The 21,377-nt window shown below is 37.7% G+C and overlaps 1 long non-coding RNA gene across 1 annotated transcript; it reads left to right on the top strand.

Moving 5' to 3' along the window:
* The first annotated feature begins 17,494 nt into the window (after positions 1–17,494).
* On the top strand, positions 17,495–19,471 carry LOC140013301 (uncharacterized). Its single transcript, XR_011820373.1, has 2 exons — positions 17,495–17,717; positions 18,938–19,471. It is a non-coding gene; the product is annotated as an uncharacterized lncRNA (long non-coding RNA).
* The last annotated feature ends 1,906 nt before the right edge of the window (positions 19,472–21,377 follow it).

Here is a 21,377-nt window from a genome sequence, read left to right as displayed (position 1 = left end):
TGTACATACATGCAATAAACTTATGCGAATACTTAATATACTTGAAACACATGGGCTATTTCGAGAGACATGTTGGTGATGAACAAGTGGTTGCAAGCCAAGGACGTAGACAATACGTTCGGGATCAAAAAGTAGATGTGAGAGGTTATTCAGTTCAGATCCATACACCACCATCGTGCAGTTAGGAGAGTCGCTCTTGATGATTCTAGTGCTTGTGCAGCCTTACCATGTTCCCTTAGTTATCAGATCTATGAGAATCATTGGTATGGGAACAACCAACGTCAACATTAGATTTGCAAAACTACGGCCCCACTTCTTGCAATAAAATCTAAACCTGTTAAATAACTGGAACTTGAAATTAAGGTTGAATAATACATTGGTGGACCTGAAGGTGAAGAGAATGAAGAAGTTGAATTTCTTCCATACGTGTGAATACTAGCGTGGGACAGGGAGGGTGATAGGTGAGATGGCTGATAAGCAGAAGGCTTGTGGTGTTGGGATAGAGAAAGAAAAGAATAAAGAAAAGAATATGATGATTATGGTAAAGGATTCTGGCTATACAGGATTGGGCCATTTAAAGATTTTGAATGCATGTGGTGTGTTGGCAGGTTTGGAGGAGAAGGAGATCGTCACACCAACATGTCAATGTAGAGCCAATTCTTTGTGTCCCATTAGAAGGGGTGCTGCTCATCAAAATCTTGGGGAGGTTGCAGTCTCCACGTGTGGTGTAAGGAACAAGAGTAGCTATCTAGGAGGATAGCAGTATCGGGTTGAGGGGATGCTCAATTTGTTGCCTCTGCGGTAACTAATGAAGTTGATATACAGTTACCTAACCAAATAGGGAAAAAGGGGATGAAGAAAAAGTTGGGGTGGCTGCCCAAGTCAGGTAAGAAAGCATCACTAGAGGTTGAATCTCAAAATCATTACAATCTTTAGTCCTATGTTAAGCCCAATTAATTTTTTGGTTTGGAATATAAGGGGTGCATCTAGGATGGATTCTCTCGACTACTTAAAAAAGATAGTTTTTGAGCATCATATTAAGTTGTCAGTGTTGTTGGAGCCAATGTCAGACAACTCATGATTGAGAGTTGTCCATCAATTCTTAATTTCCATTCGACTAGTTCACTTATTGAGAAAAAAATTTGGATTTTATGGGATTGCTTGTTAAACATAGTATTCAATACACTAGTGGAGCAAATAGTGGATATGGAGGTTAGTATCTCTTCAAGGACACGTTTTTTTTTCTCGATGGTTTATGCGAAGTGTTCCAGAGTGGGTAGAAAGCTGCTTTAGGATGCATTAGAAGGTTTGGTAGAGTCTAGACAAGGACTGTGGTTGGTTGCTGGGGGTTTCATTGTCATTTCTTCTAACTCAAAAAGGATAGGATATTATCCTTCGAATGAGTGTAATATAGAGGAATTTAATGTGACTATGTTTCACTTGGGTTTGGCTCCATTGGATTTTGAGGGGCCATGTTTTACATGGACTAACTAATAGCACAGTATGGAAAAGGTTGGATAGGGCACTGATTAATCAGGAGTGGAAAAATGTCTATGTAGGGTTGAAGATGATACATTTATCGAGGGAGAGATCGGATCATGCACCTCTCCTTATAAAATATGGGACATGAAGGCACTTGTCTTTGTCTTTTTGGTGCTTGAATGTGTGGCCTTATCACCCTACTTTCTTGTAGGTTGTGAAACAGGGATGGGAGGAACAACCTCCTGTGTATAGCATGTGTGCTTTTGTCAAGAAATTAATGGGGGTTAAAGGGAAGTTACGAGTTTGGAATAAAGAGGTATTTAGGGAGATTTAGGCAAAAAGGCAGGAGTTAGAGGAAATGATGCAAATGAAGCAACAGGAGTATGATTCAAGACGTCTTGTCAAAGATAGAGTATCATGAAGCAAGAGCTGCGTATATGAATCAAATGGCCATTGAAGATGAGTATTGGAAACAAAAGTCACGGGTTAAATGGATAGAGGTGGGTGCCACTAATACAGTTTTTTTCCATTTGATTGTTAAGCAAAGGAGAAATTTGAATTTTATTTCTAGGGTACGAGCCTCGACAGGAGAATGGGTGGAAGACATAGATTGTATTAAAGATTCGCCTGTGCACTTTTTTTGAAGAATTGTTCCGATTAGATTGGAAATTTGACAAACACCCGAGGGTGGATTTTAGTTTACTGCAATTGTCACAGGAGGATAATGAATATTTTTCGGTGTTGCCCACTTTGGAAAAGGTTCAAGAAGTGGTATTCTTGATTAGTGTGGATAGTGCGCTGGGCCCTAACAGATTTGGAGTTGATTTTTACCAAACATGCTGGAAAATAATCATAGGCAATATGTAAGGTCCGAAAACAACCATTTTCTAGGTGACCACACAATGGAGCAGTTGATAAGAAAGCACAAGTGGTTGTGAGTAGAAGAGATAAACAATTTAAAGATCATAAACGTAAGAATAAGTAAATAAAAAGGAAAGAATTGCAAACCAATTAACTACCCAACTCCTCTTGAGCTTGTAGATTGATTCAAATAAGCTACTTCAAGTTGATGAATTACAATCACTCTTGTGTACAAAGGAAGGATCACTTCCTCCTCGTCCCAAACCGCACTTGGTCAAGCAAGAAAGTTTTACTATCACTCGGATAACCCTCACAGAGCTACACTCATGAAGTATTCACTCACAAATGAAAAGCTTACAATGAACCTCACACCACTAAGACTACAAATCTTTTTTGAAGAGTATTTTCTCACTAAAATCTCTCTAGATCTTTTGTATCTTCAGTGTGCCAAAATTGTTTGAAGTGTCTGACCAACCACTATTTATATAGGACCAAGAAAGTGACTCATTAATGCTTCCAACGGATAGGAAGTAGCTGAACAGTCAACTAGCCGTTGGTAGTATCGGACGTCCGATAGCCCTGTTTTAAGCGTCCGACAGCAGGCAGTGAGTTTGAGAAATTTTCTTCAATTCTTTCGGACGTCCGATAGGCTGGTTTTCTGCATCCGAAGGTATGATGTAAAATTAAAAATTTTTCTTCAATTCCTTAGGACGTCCGATAGGCTGGTTTTTTGTGTCCGAAGATACTCAATGGTTGTCGGACGTCCGATGCAGTTTTTTTGAGCGTCCGACAGCTTCAGCATACTTTGTTTTCTTTTAATTGTATTTGTTCATGGAATCAAATAACTTCATAATTGAAAATATATCTTGAAGAAATATCAGTATCATCCATTTGTTTTGTAAACATCAAAAGATAGGGATCAAGATCAACATTCTCCCCCTTTTTGATGATGACAAAACAATGGATGGAAGGAAGGAAAAAGATTCAGCATAAACTCCCCCTCACTCATGGCAACCAAACTTATAATTTCAGAATAACTCCCCCTAACACATAGCATCCATTTCTCCCCCTTTTTGTCATCATAAGATGAAAGTAAAAATCAGCTACCAAAAACCAGCAACAGTAACAGAGAATCCAATAATCCAAATAAAAACAGAGAAATGACAGCAATCACAGCAATTACCAATATATCACAGAAAGATTAACAAAGCAAATCATCGTTAAATCAGAATAGTTCTTTTCTCTCCCTTTTTGATATCATACAGATTCAGTAGTATTCAAAAATATCAGAGAAAACTCAGATCAAAGTATCAGAAATATCAAAAAATTATGAACAAGAATCATTGCAATGATTAACAAAATCTTCTACTTGTTAAAGTTAGTATCATGTCTAACTATCCACATGTATTTCATGCCTCTTTTCATATTCTTTTTCACATAACAATCATTTTTCATGTGACCTTTTTGACAACAAAAATTACACATAACCAAAGAGTTATTTACATGAACAGGTTTAATAAATCTTACTTGTCTTCTCTTACAAATAGCAAATTCATTAGAATTCAACATATTCTTTTGAAAATAGACTTGTTTCTTGTGTTCAAGCAACTCATTTAGACCATCCATTCTTCTTTTCAAATCACCTTGTTCCTTTTTGAACAATTCACAAAATTTTATTTTTCTATCAAGCTCAAAATATAAAGCAGTCTCACTCTTTTTGAAGTAATCATTTTCAACTTTCAACTTTTTATTTTGTTGAAAAAGATTTGCATTATCTCGAAACAAAAAATTAATTTTCTGTTTTAACTCCTTGTTTCTAGTATAGAATTCTTTCAAACTATCATGCAATTTTATAAGGAAAGATTCAAGATCATCATCAGTTTCATCATCACTTTCAAATTGAGAGATAGAAAATGTTATCTCATCATCTCCAATGGCCATAAAAGTCAATTGAGCAGATTCTTCATCCTCTTCAATTTCACCATCGGAGTTGCACTCATTCCATATGAATTGAAATTTGTTGAATCTTGGTTTTCTTCCTTCTTTCTTCTTCATCACTGGACACTTACTTGCATAGTGTCCAGGTTGGCCGCATTCAAAGCGCTTATCAGTTTACTTTTTGTTAAACTCTAGCTTCCCTTTGTTTCTCAGGTTGTTGAACTGATTTGGGAGTGAATTGCTAGGTTCATCTTTTCTAAATCTCCTCTTGTTGAGTATTCGTTTGAAGTTTCTTGTGATGAGTGCGATATCATTGTCATCACCCTCTGCATCATCTTCATCTAGGGAGGCAGAATCATCTTCATCTTGAGATGTCTTTAGAGCAATGCTCCTTCTTACTTTCGCATCCTCATCCTCTTGCATTTTAGACTTAAGTTTCAACTCATAAAATGTTAGAGAATTAATAAGAGATTCAATAGGCATGGTATTCAAATCTTTAGCCTCCTCAATAGCAGTCACTTTATTTTCCCAATCATTAGACAAGGCATTCAGGATTTTTCTATTTTTCTCACCAAGAGAATATTCTTTTTCCAGCACCTCTAAATCCTTAATGAGGTCATTGAATCTACAATACATCTCATCAATGTTTTCATGAGGTTGCATCTTGAAGGATTCATACTTTGTAACTAAAATAGATTTCTTTTGTTGTCTAACATTCTCACTACCTTCATGAATTTCTCTCAGTTTATCCCAAATTTCCTTGGCTGACTTGCAGCCTTTGATTCTATTAGATTCATTTGAGTCTAAAGTACAATATATGTTGACCTTGGTCGATCAATCCTTGGTTTTGATGATTAACAAACCAAAATGTAGATTTGGTCTAATGTTTTTATGTGAGAAATTTGTTAGAATCAGGTTCAATGGTGTCAAGGAAAGAAAACCAACCAAATGAAGAAGCAAAATCAGGTCACTCATGTCGGACGGCCAAAAGGAAACTATCGGACGTCCGAAAGGATGAAGAACATCAAGAAGGAAACTCTGTCGGACGCTCGTGAGGAAGCATCGGACGTCCGGAAGGATCGGACGCACGCCTCGGACGCACATCGATCGCATCGGACGTCCGAGAAATTTCGCAAAGATTTGATGACTCTCTGCCTACGTTCGGACGCAGGGTTCGGACGTCCGACAGGTGGTTCGGACGTCTGACAGGCACCTGTCGGACGTCCGACAGGCCAACGGCTAGTTTTGACAGCAATTAATATTTGACCGTTGGAGAGTCTTTTGGAGCCATTTCTCACCTTCTATAAAAACCCCAAAGCACAAGAAGACTAGAGACTTTTGCCAACACAAAATACAAGCTTACAAGTGAGATTTTTGAGTAGAAAGATTCTTTGTTGGTTGTATAAGGGGTTGGGGAAGTTGGGTTGTGAGGTTGCTCAAGTGAAGGTTACTCTCTTGGAGTAGTAAAACCTTGGTGAAGGTGAACCAATCACTTGGAGTGGTAAAACCTTGGTGAAGGTTGGCTCATTTGTATAAAATAGTTCTTAATTGGGTGAGTGATCTTTCAAGTGTAGGTTGTTGAGGGTTAACTAGAATAGTTGTAAAACTCCTTGGCTCAACCAAAGAGTATTTGGGGTGAGGAAGGAGTGAGCCTTCACTTGTACATCTTGGTTAGCATCGCCATCAATTGAAGAGGCTATTGGTTTGATATTTGGTTTGCATTTCTTATCTTTTCTCTTTAATTAAGTTTTCTTTATTGTGCTTAAATTTGATATATCTTTGTGCATCATTGTGAATTTGTTTGTACTCATTGGGTTGCACCGGGCTCTTACAATTGGTATCAGAGCTTGGTCTCTTTTGATCAAGCTTAACCGCTTAGAGTAAAGATCATGCCAACCATAAAAGTTTCTTTTTTAGAAGGGCAATCTATTGATAGACCACCTATGTTTAATGGTTCTCATTTTAGCATGTGGAAACAAAGAATGATGATTTTCTTACAATCTGTTTACATTGAATTATGGTATGTGGTAGAAGATGGTCCTTATGAAGCTAGAATAGTTGACTCTATCACCAATTTGAGTAGATTAAAGACTAGACAAGAATTGAATGAAAAAGACAAGAGATACCTTTCTTTGAATGCCAAGGCCATGTGTATATTGTACAATGCATTAGATGTAAATGAATATAGTAGGATTAAAGGTTGTAAATCAGCTAAAGATATTTGGGATAAATTGTGTGTATTTCATGAAGGTAATCAAGATATTAAAGAACAAAAGAAATCTTTACTTGTTTCTCAATATGAATTTTTCAAAATGCATCCTCTTGAAAATGTTGATAAGATGTGTAGTAGATTTTGTGACATTATTGAAGATCTTAAATTGCTTGGAAAAGAATATTTTTTGGGTGAGAAAAATAGAAAGATTTTGAATGCCTTGCCAAAAGAATGGGAAAACAAAATAAATGCTATAGAAGAGGCAAAGGATTTAAATTCTATGTCCATTGAATCTCTTGTGGATACCCTAACCTCTTATGAATTAAAGCTGGAATTCAAAGTGCAAGAGGAAGAAAATGCAAGAATGTATAAGAGAGGCATAGCTTTTAAAGCATGTCAAGTGGAGGATAACCCATCCTTCATGGGTAATGAAATCATGGAAGTGGACAATGATATAACTCCTCACATCAAAAGTTTCAAGAAGATCTTCAACAAAAGATGTTCAAGAGGAGATTGCAAAATTACATGGGATGAATGCAATTCAAAAAGAGAAAAAGAAGAGTTGGCCCAAATGGCACTAATGGCCGTTGGAGAAGATGAGGTAAGTTCTTATCACTCTTCTTGTGATGAAGATAATGAAGATGATGATGTGAAAACTCTTATGATTAAAATGCATAAAAGTTTGAAAAAATCTTATGCTAAAAATAAAGATTTGAAAACAAAAATAAATGATTTGTTGGAAGAAAACTCCAAACTTTTTCAAGAAAACAAATGTTTGAGAATGGAAAATGATGATTTAAAAAATCAAAAAGGTGTTTTTGATTGCAAAAATAATTTGAAAAGGAAGTTGGAAGAGAAAACAAAGTTTTATGAAAAAATGTTGGAGGAACAAAATTTGTTAAAGAAAAGAATTAATGACTTGAACGAGGTTCTCCAAAATGAAAAACAAAAGTTTTCTCAAACAAAAGAAAGCAAATCTTTTCAAGACACAAATAAGTTTGCTAAGAAAATTAGTTGCATTAAATCCACTTATGTGCAAAATACTTCTATCATGTGTCACTTTTGTTGCCAATTTGGACACATGCAAAATGATTGCTATGTAAAGAAAAATATGAGAAAAGGTATGAAATCCATGTGGATTGCTAGATCATGTTGTAATAACTCCCAAGGACTCTATTATGGTCTTGACTTGAAAAATAAAGGGGGAGTTTGCTTTTTGATTGATGCCAAAAGGGGGAGTAGGATTTATTGAAATTTCTTTGCATGTTGGCACTTTCTAAGGGGGAGCTTTATTTGAACTTATTTGATAAAAGAAATCTTCATTTTGTTTGTCATCATCAAAAAGGGGGAGATTGTTGACCTTGGTCGATCAATCCTTGGTTTTGATGATTAACAAACCAAAATGTAGATTTGGTCTAATGTTTTTATGTGAGAAATTTGTTAGAATCAGGTTCAATGGTGTCAAGGAAAGAAAACCAACCAAATGAAGAAGCAAAATCAGGTCACTCATGTCGGACGGCCAAAAGGAAACTATCGGACGTCCGAAAGGATGAAGAACATCAAGAAGGAAACTCTGTCGGACGCTCGTGAGGAAGCATCGGACGTCCGGAAGGATCGGACGCACGCCTCGGACGCACATCGATCGCATCGGACGTCCGAGAAATTTCGCAAAGATTTGATGACTCTCTGCCTACGTTCGGACGCAGGGTTCGGATGTCCGACAGGTGGTTCGGACGTCTGACAGGCACCTGTCGGACGTCCGACAGGCCAACGGCTAGTTTTGACAGCAATTAATATTTGACCGTTGGAGAGTCTTTTGGAGCCATTTCTCACCTTCTATAAAAACCCCAAAGCACAAGAAGACTAGAGACTTTTGCCAACACAAAATACAAGCTTACAAGTGAGATTTTTGAGTAGAAAGATTCTTTGTTGGTTGTATAAGGGGTTGGGGAAGTTGGGTTGTGAGGTTGCTCAAGTGAAGGTTACTCTCTTGGAGTAGTAAAACCTTGGTGAAGGTGAACCAATCACTTGGAGTGGTAAAACCTTGGTGAAGGTTGCCTCATTTGTATAAAATAGTTCTTAATTGGGTGAGTGATCTTTCAAGTGTAGGTTGTTGAGGGTTAACTAGAATAGTTGTAAAACTCCTTGGCTCAACCAAAGAGTATTTGGGGTGAGGAAGGAGTGAGCCTTCACTTGTGCATCTTGGTTAGCATCGCCATCAATTGAAGAGGCTATTGGTTTGATATTTGGTTTGCATTTCTTATCTTTTCTCTTTAATTAAGTTTTCTTTATTGTGCTTAAATTTGATATATCTTTGTGCATCATTGTGAATTTGTTTGTACTCATTGGGTTGCACCGGGCTCTTACAATATAACACATTCATGGCTTTTGCATTTAATGTGAGATGAGCTCTATCCGCAGCAGTCAGTTCACTTCTTATTTTTGGTCTAGATCTCTGAGTATTTTCATCTATAAGAGAGGCATCATAAGGACCTTCACTAATAATAAACCACAATTCAATATCAATAGATTGCAAAAAGATAATCATTCTTTCTTTCCAACTCACATAATTTGACCCATTAAATATAGGTGGTCTAATCACAGAATGTCCTTCAAAAAATATAGCATTGTTGGTTGTCATCTTTACTCCAAAGCCGATTGAGTTTAATCTCTAGGAGACCAATCTCTGATACCAATTGTAAGACCAGAAAACAACCCTTTTCTAGGTGACCACACAATGGAGCAGTTGATAAAAAAGCACAAGTGCTTGTGAGTAGAAGAGATAAACAATTTAAAGATCATAAACGTAAGAATAAGTAAATAAAAAGGAAAGAATTGCAAACCAATTAACTACCCAGCTCCTCTTGAGCTTGTAGATTGATTCAAATAAGCTACTTCAAGTTGATGAATTACAATCACTCTTGTGTACAAAGGAATGATCACTTCCTTCTCGCCCCAAGCCGCACTTGGTCAAGCAAGAAAGTTTTACTATCACTCGGATAACCCTCACAGAGCTACACTCATGAAGTATTCACTCACAAATGAAAAGCTTACAATGAACCTCACACCACTAAGACTACAAATCTTCTTTGAAGAGTATTTTCTCACTAAAATCTCTCTAGATCTTTTGTATCTTCAATGTGCCAAAGTTGTTTGAAGTGTCTGACCAACCACTATTTATATAGGACCAAGAAAGTGCATCATTAATACTTCCAACGGATAGGAAGTAGCTGAACAGTCAACTAGCCGTTGGTAGTGTCGGACGTCCGATAGCCCTGTTTTAAGCATCCGACAGCAGGCAGTAAGTTTGGGAAATTTTCTTCAATTCTTTCGGACGTCCGATAGGCTGGTTTTCTGCATCCGAAGGTATGATGCAAAATTAAAAATTTTTCTTCAATTCCTTAGGACGTCCGATAGGCTGGTTTTCTGCGTCCGAAGATACTCAATGGTTGTCGGACGTCCGATGCAGTCTTTTTTAGCGTCCGACAGCTTCAGCATACTTTGTCTTCTTTCAATTGCACTTGTTCATGGAATCAAATAACTTCATAACTGAAAATATATCTTGAAGAAATATCAGTATCATCCATTTGTTTTGTAAACATCAAAAGATAGGGATCAAGATCAACACAATCATTTATTAACAGTTCAAGATTTCTTCAAGGGTGGTTATTTGTTAAGGGGTGTTACTAGCACATTGATTGTGTTGATTCCAAAGGTAGAGGGTGCCTCGCAGTGGTGTGAATTCCATCGTATTAGCCTATGTAAAGTAATTTCTAAGATCCTATTGAAAATTATGTCTAATTGGTGATAGGAATTAGATTACAAGTAGTTTAGGTGAGATCTTGGGTCATGTTTGCGTCTTATGTACTCAAATTGGACGAAAAACTACTCATTGGAAGTTGTGTTGCTATTGCAGGGATTGGGTTGAACAAATTGGAGAAATTTGGTGGATAAAGTGTAAAGAGTTTGAAATTTGAGGGCCAAATGATAAATTCTCATAAAGTTCTCAATGACCGGCGTCGGACTTCATGATAGACTCCGTGCCAGGCATCACCAGAAACTGAATACTATGAATGACAATTCAATGACCGGTGCTGGACTTCAAACCGGTCTTCATCGGACTGGTGTTGCATGCGTGTTTCATTTATGATAAGAAACCTATTCCGAAGGGGATTTGAAGGTAGTTGGCCATTACTATAAATAGGAGTCTTTTAGGTTGTTTTTGGAGAGTTAGAAACCTTAGGGTTAGCATAGAAACACTTTACTTTTTTGGAGCAATCAAGCATATTGGATCAAACTAAGGAGCGTACACGCGATGAATTGGAGCAATATCTGAGAAGTTCCTTAGCTCCTATTCTCTCTTTTGTATTAACTCTTTGGATTTGCAATTCTAATCTTTTCAACATGTCAAACTAATACTTTCTAGGGTTAGGGTTTATGAAGAATTTAGATTGAATGTTTTGTTTAGATTCTTGTCACATGTTATGACTTATTTATCTTGTTATTAATGCATGTTTATGTCTGATCACCATGAACATGAGTTTTGGGTTGATGTCAAATTGAGAAAGGAGATACAACCGAGCACTAGATAGCTAAGCATACATAGATTAACCACGAGAGTAAGTTAGAGTATATGTGATGCACCTATATCACTGATAATCTTAACGAATTTAACTGAACTTCTATGGCCATCGAGAGAGTCATAGGATTCAAATAAACACATTTTAGATGTATCAAGAGATGGTATAAAATATAGTTGTGTGTGCATGCATAGCTTGACAAGAAATTATTTGGTAAATTTATTCAAAACTCTGGAGTAAAGCTGACACTCTAGGCTTGTGCTCAATGATTTTTTCCCTTTAATTAAGTTGATTTTTTGTTACATTCCTATAAAATTATTCTCTGATTTCTCCACGTTTCCAATCTCTATTGTCCTAGTAATTAAAGAAGAAAATTAACTCATCCTTTGGGTTTGACCCCTGGAATACTTCTAGTGATTTAATACTACGATTGACCCTGTATACTTGCAAAAATTTGTTGATCAAGTTTTTGATGCCATTGCCGAGATCGACACTTAGTTTTTCCACTTTAATTACTTTTGCTTTTATTTTTGCTTTTAGTTCTTATTTTCCTCCTATCTCTAGGTCTTCACGCTGTTCCTAATTCCCTTATTTAGGTGTTTGGTGCATGATCCGCTCTCAAAAAGGTGACATGGAATAATACCCTGAGACAGAAAAAACTGTAAAATATCTAAGGAAACAAGCTCACTTGCATAAACAAGTTGTACAACCATTATGACCTGAAATAAATATTGCCATTGAGCTAGCAGGGTCATATGGTTTAGACGAAGAAACAATGGCGGTGAAAATTCTAGTCAATAACAATAACAATAATGACCGCCAAGTGGCTGTTGCAGGTGAAGTTTGTCTAAGGGACATCCAATGTCCTGTTATAGCAGCCTCCCCACATTGTATTGTGCTTAGTGATAGAGCACAGAATTATGAACTCAAGATTGTGTACTTTAACATGCTCCGAGCTTTTCATGGTCTAACGAATGAGGACTCTCTGTCCTTCATCCATGAATTTTATTTTGTGGTTCAGACTTTTCCTTTGAGTGGTATATCCGAAAATGAATTGTGGATGAGATGCTTCTCGTATTGTCTCAAGGACCGCGCAAAGTCTTAGCTCTTGAATTTACCACATTGCACTTTAAGGATGTGGGAAGATGTGTATAACATCTTTATGACTAAATATTATTCCCCATAAAAGACAGACAATTGACTTGAGGAACAAGATATATTCATTTTCTCAAATGGAAGGGGAGCCAATTCATGAAGCCTGGGAAAGATTAAGCTGCTGTTAAGTCAATGCCCTCATCACTAATATTCTTTGGCATTGCAAGTCTAGTTTTTCTATGACGGATTGACTTTTACAACCCAAAACATAGTCGACTTTGTTGCTGGAAGGTATTTTGGGGATAGAACTCTAGAGGAAATGGTTGCTATCTGTGAGATGTTATCTAGTAATTTAAAATAGAAAGCAAGTCGAGGTCAGAGGGCGAGCGTATATCAGCTGTCCACTAATAAGGATATAGGTGTCCAATTGGCTGAGTTGACTCGACAAATGCAATAGATGTAGTCTATATTAAAGGGTGAATCTCAGCCTCCTGAGCCGTGTTTGTATTGCAATATGTATGAACACACTGCACCAGGATGCTACAATAGAGACATCCCCACTACTATTAAGGATGTGAATTTTACGGGTGCATATGGTGGTCAGAGGATTCAACAAAGGAATGATTCCTTCGCGAACACTTATAAATCCAGGATGGCGTAATCATCCTAACTTAACATGGAGAGAGCAAGGGAACAAACCTGGAACCGCCAAGCTTTCAAGGACCGCAATAACCTCAGTATCCACCCCAACCTGTTCATAAGAAAAGCCAGTGACTGAGGACATGATACTCCAATATATGCAAAAGATGGACAAAATGGTTCAATCCCAACAAGCATTTATCCAAAATCTTGAGAAGCAGGTTGGGCAACTCGCAAAAGCTCTAATAGAAAAAAGGGCAGGGTAAACTACCTAACGCAATAGAAATAAACTCCAAAAAGGCTACTATGGCGATGACACTTCGCTCGGGAAAAGTGCTAGATGAATTGGTGCAAACGCCTAAGCATGAGATTAAGAAGCACGAGGTCATAAAGAAAAAATCAAGTGAAGACAAAGGAGATAAAGTGGGAGATTCGAGCAATGGTATTGTAAAGAATAATATCCAAGCAAAATCGTCTGAGGTCAAACCATACATTTCACCTATACTGTTCCCACAAATATTGAGAAAGAAGGCAAATGAGGGTTGTTATCAAAAATTTCTAAAGATGTTCAAGAAGCTGCAGATCAATATCCTATTCGTAAAGGCCATAGCAAACATGCCTGCTTATGCCAAATTTCTCAAAGAAATAGTGTCAAATAAGCAAAGGTTGGAGGAGTTTGTTGTTGTGCCCTTATCTAACGAGTGCAATGTAGTGGTCTAGAATCGCCTTCCAACCAAAATAAGGGATCTTGGGAGTTTCACAGTGCCCTGTTCTTTTGAGAATATTTTGTTGATAGATGCCAGTGTGATCTTGGGTCAAGTATTAACCTAATGCCTCCATCTTTTTACAGAAAATTAAAGTTTTCTGAAATGGCACCTACTACGGTGGTCCTTCAACTACCCGATTGCTCAGTAAGATATCCAGTGGGTGTTGTTGAACATATGCTTGTACAAGTCGGTAAATTTTAATTTCGTACTGACGTTTTAGTACTTGAAATGAAAGAAAACTTGAATATGCCAATAAGTTTGGATAGGGCATTTTTGGCCATTGGTGGGGCACTCATTGATCTATTGGAAGAAAAAACTGACTTTAAGGGTAGATGAGAATAAACAAGAATTTAGTGTGTTTAAATTTTTAAAATGTCCTCCTATTAAAATCGTGCTTAAGAGTTGATATGTGTGATCATGTGTCTTGCAATGCTTTCGAGCATGAGAATATCGATAATACTTTTGAAAGTGTGATTTCATTTAGTTTGGATTAGCATGTAGAGGATATTGGATTGCTAAACTCGGTAAAATGGTTGGATGGGCATGGGGATCTTTCTAGTGTCAAAAGTCAACAGTTTGAGAAAATTGTTGCACTTAAGAAAAAATCTTGCCTCAAATTAAAACTTAAACCCTTACCTGCTCACTTAAAATATGCTTTTCTAAGTGCTAATGATACTTATCCTGTTATTATTTATTTTCTCTTCTTTGACTGAACTCGAAATGAATAAATTGTTAAGGGTACTTCAGGACCATAAGATAGCTATTGCCTAGAGTATTTCTGATATTAAGGGTATTAGTCCGTCTGTGGTAATGCACAGAATTCTAATGGAAGAGAATGCCAAACCATCCATTGCAAATCAAAGGAGACTTAATCCAAATATGAAGGAGGTAGTTCGGGCTGAGGTAATAAAATTACTTAATGTTGGAATGATTTATCCTATATCTGTCAGTTCTTGGATTAATCTTATGCAAGTTTTGCCTAAAAAGGAACGTATGATAGTGGTAAGGAATGATAAAGATGAACTTAGTAATTGGTTGGCGTGCTTTTACAGGAAACTTAATACTGCCACAAGGAAGGACCACTTTTCACTACTTTTTGTAGACTAAATTTTGGAGCATTTGGCGGGGCATAAATTTTATTATTTCCTGGATCATTATTCAGGTTACAATCAGATTCCCATTACTCCAGAGGATCAAGAAAATACAACGTTCACTTGCCTGTATGGCATATTTGCCTATCAGAGGATGCCATTTGGACTCTACAATGCACCTGTAGCATTTCAAAGATGTATGATGGCCATAATTTCAGACATGGTGGAAGATATTATTGAGATTTTTATGGATAATTTTTTTGTTTATGGTTTCTCCTTTGATATATGTTTGAACAATTTAACCCGTGTTTTGAAAAGATGTGAAGAGTCAAATTTGGTATTAAATTGGAAAAGTGTTATTTTATAGTTAGGGAAGGTATAATGTTAGGTCATAAAATCTCTGAAAGGGGTATTGAAATAAATAAAGTTAAGGTTGAGATGATTGTAAGATTAACTCTACCTAATTCTGTTAGGGCTGTTAGGAGTTTTCTTCGACATGCTGGTTTTTATAGATGATTTATAAAGGACTTTTCCAAAATAACTAAACTCTTTGTGATTTGCTTGTTAAAGATATGGCTTTCGTCTTTGATGATGCATGTTTGGCTGCTTTTTACAGAATAACGAAAGAATTCGCATCTGCATCGATAATCAGTTCACCTGATTGGAATTTGCCATTTGAGTTAATGTGTGATGCTAATGATTATGTAGTAGGAGTTCTTTTAGGATAGAGAAAAGACAAGAAACTGTATGTTATACATTATGCTAGCAAGGTTCTCAATGATACTCAAGTTAATTATGCTACCACTAAAAAAGAATTAATGGCTATAATATATGCATTTGAAAAGTTTCGGTCTTGTCTTGTCGGTTCCAAGGCGATTGTTTATACTGATCATTTTGCTATTAAGTATCTTCTAACTAAGAAAGATGCTAAACCCAAGTTAATCCGTTGGATCTTGCTTTTGCAAGAATTTGACTTGGAGATTAAAGATAAGAAGGGCTCGAAGAACTTGGTGGCGGATCATTTGTCACAGTGGAACCTATGAAATCATATAACAACATTCCAATTGAAAATAAGTTTCCAGATAAGCAACTTTGGATGGTAAAAGATATAGAGGTACCTTGGTATACTGACTATATTAATTTTATTGTCTCTAACATTATACATAGTGACTTGACTTTTCAGCAAAAGAAGAAAATTTTTGTTGAGACAAGATATTATTATTGGGAAAATTCTCTATTATTTAGGCGTTGCGCTGATGGAGTAATGCGAAGATGTATTCCAGAAGAGGAGATGCGATCGATTTTAGAACACTGCTATTCTTCTCCATACGAGAGTCATCATGGATCACACAAAATAGCTACTAAGGTACTACAATTGGAATTTTATTGACTCATACTGTTTAAAGATGCTAGAACCTATGTATTTACCTGTGATAGATATCAACGCACTGGTACCATTTGTAGGCGATAGGAAATGCCTCAAATAAAAATTCTAGAGATAGATTCATTCGATGTTTAAGGATTAGATATCATGGGACCCTTTCCACCATCGTATGGTAACCTCTATATCTTGGTGGCAGTGGATTATATTACTAAATGGGTTGAAGTAGTGGAAATTGTGGACAATAAGAGTCAAAGTGTGGTGAAATTCATAAAGAAGAATATTTTCACACGCTTTGGGGTGCCCCGAACAATTCTTAGTAATCATGGCGTCCATTTCGACAACAGTTAATTTAGGACATTATTGATCAAATATGGGATAAAATTTCATATGGATGCCACGTATCATCCTCAAAACTAGTGGTCAAGTTGAAGTGTTCAATCAAGAGATAAAGTAGATTTTGAAAAAAGATAGTGAATTCATCAAGAAAGGATTGGTCACTTAAAATTGATTGGCATACCGGACTGCATACAAGACTCCATTGGGTATGTCCCTGTACAGATTAGTTTTTGGAAAATCCTGTTATTTATCAGTGAAATTGGAGCATCGGGTGTATTGGACGGTCAAAACTCTCAATTTGGATCTTAAGAGTGCCGATGAGAAGAGACTGCTCCAACTGAATGAACTTAATGAGATTCGTCGGAAATCCTACGAGAATGCTCATATTTACAAAATAAAAGGCAAAAGTTTGGCATGATAAGCACATCCTAAAGCGTGAATTTAAAGTTGGTTAAAAGGTGTTATTGTTCAATTCATGCCTCAAATTGTTCCCTGGTAAGCTGAAGTCAGGATGGCTCGGTCCTTTTGTGGTCACATGCGCTGGTCCGTATGGGGCCGTTGAAATTCAAAAAGAAGGTCAAGAACCATTTGTGGTGAATGGTCAATGTTGGAAGCAATACTTACAAGGAGAAGTTGTTGGAATGGTGGAAGTTGTCAAGTTAACAGAGTAATTGGGTTGGCCTCATCCAGCTAAAGACATTAAATTTAGTGCTTATAGGAGGCAATACATATTTTATTATTTGTACTTATATTTTTATTTTTTTCTATTATTAGTGTTATTAATTGCATTTCTTGTTTTGCAGGATCGATTCTGTTTTGTTAAGAAAAAAGGGTGGGGGGGAAGTGTCAAGACCAAAGCCGGTTATACAACCGGACATTGTGCCAGTCATAGCAAAAATCAGGAAAAACATGTTCACACCTTTGCTAAACATCTGGCAATGATCGGCGCGAAGATTGGCGCTACGTTCCGCACCAGTCATTATCGTTCGTGAACAATCTGGCAAAGACCGGCACAATGTCCTATGCCAATCTTTGACCCGACAAAGGCTATAAAGCCTCTTCTTTTCTTTTCTTTTCCCCTTCTCTCCTTTCTTTCCTCTAACAGCGCCGGTCTTTTCCCCCTTCCTTCAATCATCCCCTATTTCATCATTATTCTGTGAAAATTTACCTCTATTTGACTCCCTTATCATGCTTATAGAGATTTTATCAACTTTCATGGGATTTCATCGTCAACTTTGGAAATTGAATAAGGAATCCTAGGAGTGCAATTCGCCAAATTGGAGCAAATTACGAGTGCAACTCAAAGGGCATTTGCCATCAATACTATATGGAGTAAGTTTTTCCTTAAATTTAGTCAAGAAACAACCTTTTGCTACATCTAAATCGCAAGTTTCTCTTAGTGTGTGTTCTTGGTGTAGTGTGTGAACATTTTTGGGAAATTTTTGGACCGAATTTTGTGTGACTTTTGTGGTTGAATTGGTTTCATCTGCGGTGTTGGTGCGTCTTTTCTTGTTGCTAAATTAATTCAGTAAAAATCTATTTTTGTTGGATATAGTTGTGGTGGTTGGGGTGTAGTTCGTCTCCCTTATCCTTGTGCCATTAATGTTTTTGAAATTGTGCTACTGCTATTGTGGGTTATTGGTGCTCTTTGGTTAGCTTTAACCTCGCATGTAGGAGTTGGTAATAGTGGTGTTCCTCCACGGTATATTGCCAATTGGTGTCCTTGGACTTACAAGATGCCTCCTAGAATTAAAAATGCTAGCAACACAAGAGCCTCACATAAGCGAGTAAGATCTACTAGAGATGAGGGTAGTTTGCGTCAACCCTCATTCGACACTATTCACTTTTCTAATGTGGAAAATGAGTAATGGTACTTAGATAGGTTTAATAATACTGTGTTAGTAGAAATTGATATGGATGATACTTTTGACACCTAATATCACTTCAGTGAATTATTTGCTACCGTGGGTTAGGAGAGAATGCTAAATCTGCCTGTTGAGTATTACTTCGGGTTGTCAGTTTTATGCTAATATGGAGTATAAAACCTAGTTTAGTACTTTGATTGTCGATAGTTATGTCAAAGGGTAACGAACATCCTTTAATTGCCAATTTTTGACTGATCTCTTAGGTGCTAGAAATGACGGTCCACCTTTCGAACATAGGAAGACATCGATTGTTTATGATTCAGAATAGATGTTTGAAACTTCTCTGCATAAGTTTTGCTATGGGTGGAGATTTCGCGAGAGTGGTGGGTAGTGAAAGATCGTTCCTATGTGCCTATGAGTTTCTTGAGTGCTTGATGTAGTCTATTGGTTTACTTGCTTAATCATAATGTTATGTTTGCGTCGAGTAGCAAGAATGTGATGCGAGTGGTGGACTGCTATCTCATCGACAAATTGGAGAATGGCTTAGGTGAGCTAGCAGGGATACCCTTAGCCACTATCGTTTTAGGCACCATGACCAACACCACTCGTTATAACCATAAGGATAAGGTATTTTCATATGCTCGCTTACTAACTCTGGTTTTTCAACATTTTGGTATCGATTTTCAGGGGGAAGCTAGGGAGGTATATCATTTGAGCCACAATTTGACTGTATCTACTCTCAATCACATTGCCTATGCTAAGGATGCAGATGGGCATGATAGCGATGAGGAGGCGAATCTCGAAGGCCAAGACAAAGCAAATATAGGAGCCGGAGAGAGGTCATCGCATCAAGCTCAAGCCTTGAGCATTCAATATCTCCTTCACACGGTGCTAGCTAAGGTGTGGGGTACAAGGGAAGTGGTGGAGCGATTGAAGGGTCGCGTGACCAGCATTGACGAGGAGTTGGCCAGTTGGCGCCCATATAGACAGGGCCCCTCTTGAATTTCCTTTTTCGTTTCCATTTAGTAGCTCTTTGTTAGTAGTTCTTTTCGCTAGTGTTGGTGATTGTCCAGCAGATTTTTAGTGGTGTTTAACTCCTATTTGTAGTGTTTCTTGGTGCGTTGGAGGGCTACTTTGTAGCAGCCTTTTTTCATTGTATCTCTTGGTTGTGCATTGTTCGTGGATTACTCTCTATCACCCTCACAGGGAAGTTACACATTCTTTTCCTTTGTTCTTTCCCTTCCTCGCAGTATTATTTCTTTGCTTTGTCCCCAACATTGCGGACAATGTTGTCTTAAGTATGTGGGGGGGAACAAATTGTTGTCTATTCCCTAGTAGGCGATGGCTTATATTTCAAGAGCTATTATTGTTAAAGTTTATTTGTATGAATGTGTTAAGTGTTTAATGGCGTTGCTTTAGAGTGTTTCTTTAGTGAATGTTTGATAGTTTGAGACTTTTTCAATTTTTTGCTAACTTTTCTAGCATTTTTTGTGAAGTTGGATTAATTATTAATCTTAGTTCTCCATATTATTAGGATATGAAACAGACTTTTGTGTTCTTATTTGTACTCATATGCTTTTTTCATTAATTTAACTATACTCCGCTAGTTGTCGTTGCCTAGTAACTAGGGGTCTTTACCTAAAAGTATCGACTTTCACGTCAAAAAGTGTCGATAGTTATGAGTATGGGATTCTTTAGTGGTAAAAGTTGAATAACTAGGCTCTTGCATTTGGGACATGTGGGAGTTTGCGTCAAAAGACTTGAACGACTGAGAACTAAGTGTATTTTTCTTGTTAAAATTTGAAAAAAAACTTAAGTGTGGGGGAATTTGAAGAAAAAAAGAAAAAAAAGGAGAAAAAATGTGGTAATATTAGCCTGTGGATCCATGTGCTTATATGTCTGAGATTTTGTTGGGTCATTTGTGAGGAAATGCTTGCTAAATATTTTACATTCCTAATTTAGTTAACCAGAGTTGAAAGGGTCGATAGTATTAAAAGCTAATCGAAGAAGTATCTATTTGATTCTCACTATTAGAACTTGACACTTGCTTAGAATGGTTGTTTTAATAATAATAGTCTTGAATAGAGCCATTGTTTGTACTTCATTGATTTTGTTCTTATGTTTGAGGACAAGCACTGGTTTAGTGCGGGATATTGATAGGGAGTAGATTACATGTAGTTTATCTGAGATCTTGGGTCATATTTGCATCTTATGTACTCGAATTGGACAGAAAACTACTCATTGGAAGTTGTGTTGTTATTGTAGGGATTGGTTGAACAAATTGGAGAAATTTGGTGGATAAAGTGCAAAGAGTTCGAAGTTTGAGGGCCAAACGTCAAATTCTCAGAAAGTTCTCAATGACCGGCGCCGGACTTCATGATGGACTTTACACCAGCGTAGGCGTACTTGGCAGCTCTGAACTGGATCCAGCGAGCCTCGGTTTTGTTCTCAGGGAGGGCACCCGAGCTGAGAAAGTTTACGAGGGGGGTCATCCAGGTGGCCGAACTGTCTATAGCCAGGACCTGGACCTGGTCGATACTTTTCTGCTTTACCACCTCTACCAAAACTTCCTTGTTCAGGTGCGCAAACGAGAAGGATGCCAGATTTGACAGGGCGTCTACACGCTTGTTTTGCGACCTTGGCACCCGCTCGATTTCAAATGTATCAAACAGGGCTATTGCCTCCTGCACCTTGGCCAGATATTTCTTCATGACCTCCTACTTGGCCTCCTATTCCCCGCGAACTTGGAGGACGACGAGCTGAAAGTCGCTCCGGACTTTGATCGCGGTTATACCCATCTGGTGGGCTATCCGCAACCCCGTCAATAGGGCCTCATACTCAGCCTCATTGTTAGACGCGGGGAAGTCAAACCGGAGAGCATAGGTCAGCTCTTCCCCGGTTGGCGAGATGAGCAGCAGACCTGTTCCACTTCCTTCCTTGCTGGAGGCCCCGTCTACGAACAGCACCCATGGCTCCTTCGGCCGTACATCCTCGCGTAGAGGGTTTAGCTCGGTTAGGGTCAAGCTGGCCCCCTCAGCAAGAAAGTCTGCCAAGGCCTGGGCCTTGATGGCTGTGCGAGGCTGATAGCCGATGTCATGCTCGGCCAGCTCGACGGCCCATTTGGTCA

Source organism: Coffea arabica, chromosome 8c (genome assembly GCF_036785885.1).
Source record: "Coffea arabica cultivar ET-39 chromosome 8c, Coffea Arabica ET-39 HiFi, whole genome shotgun sequence".
NCBI lineage: Eukaryota > Viridiplantae > Streptophyta > Magnoliopsida > Gentianales > Rubiaceae > Coffea > Coffea arabica.
This window is presented reverse-complemented; position numbering and strand designations above follow the sequence as displayed.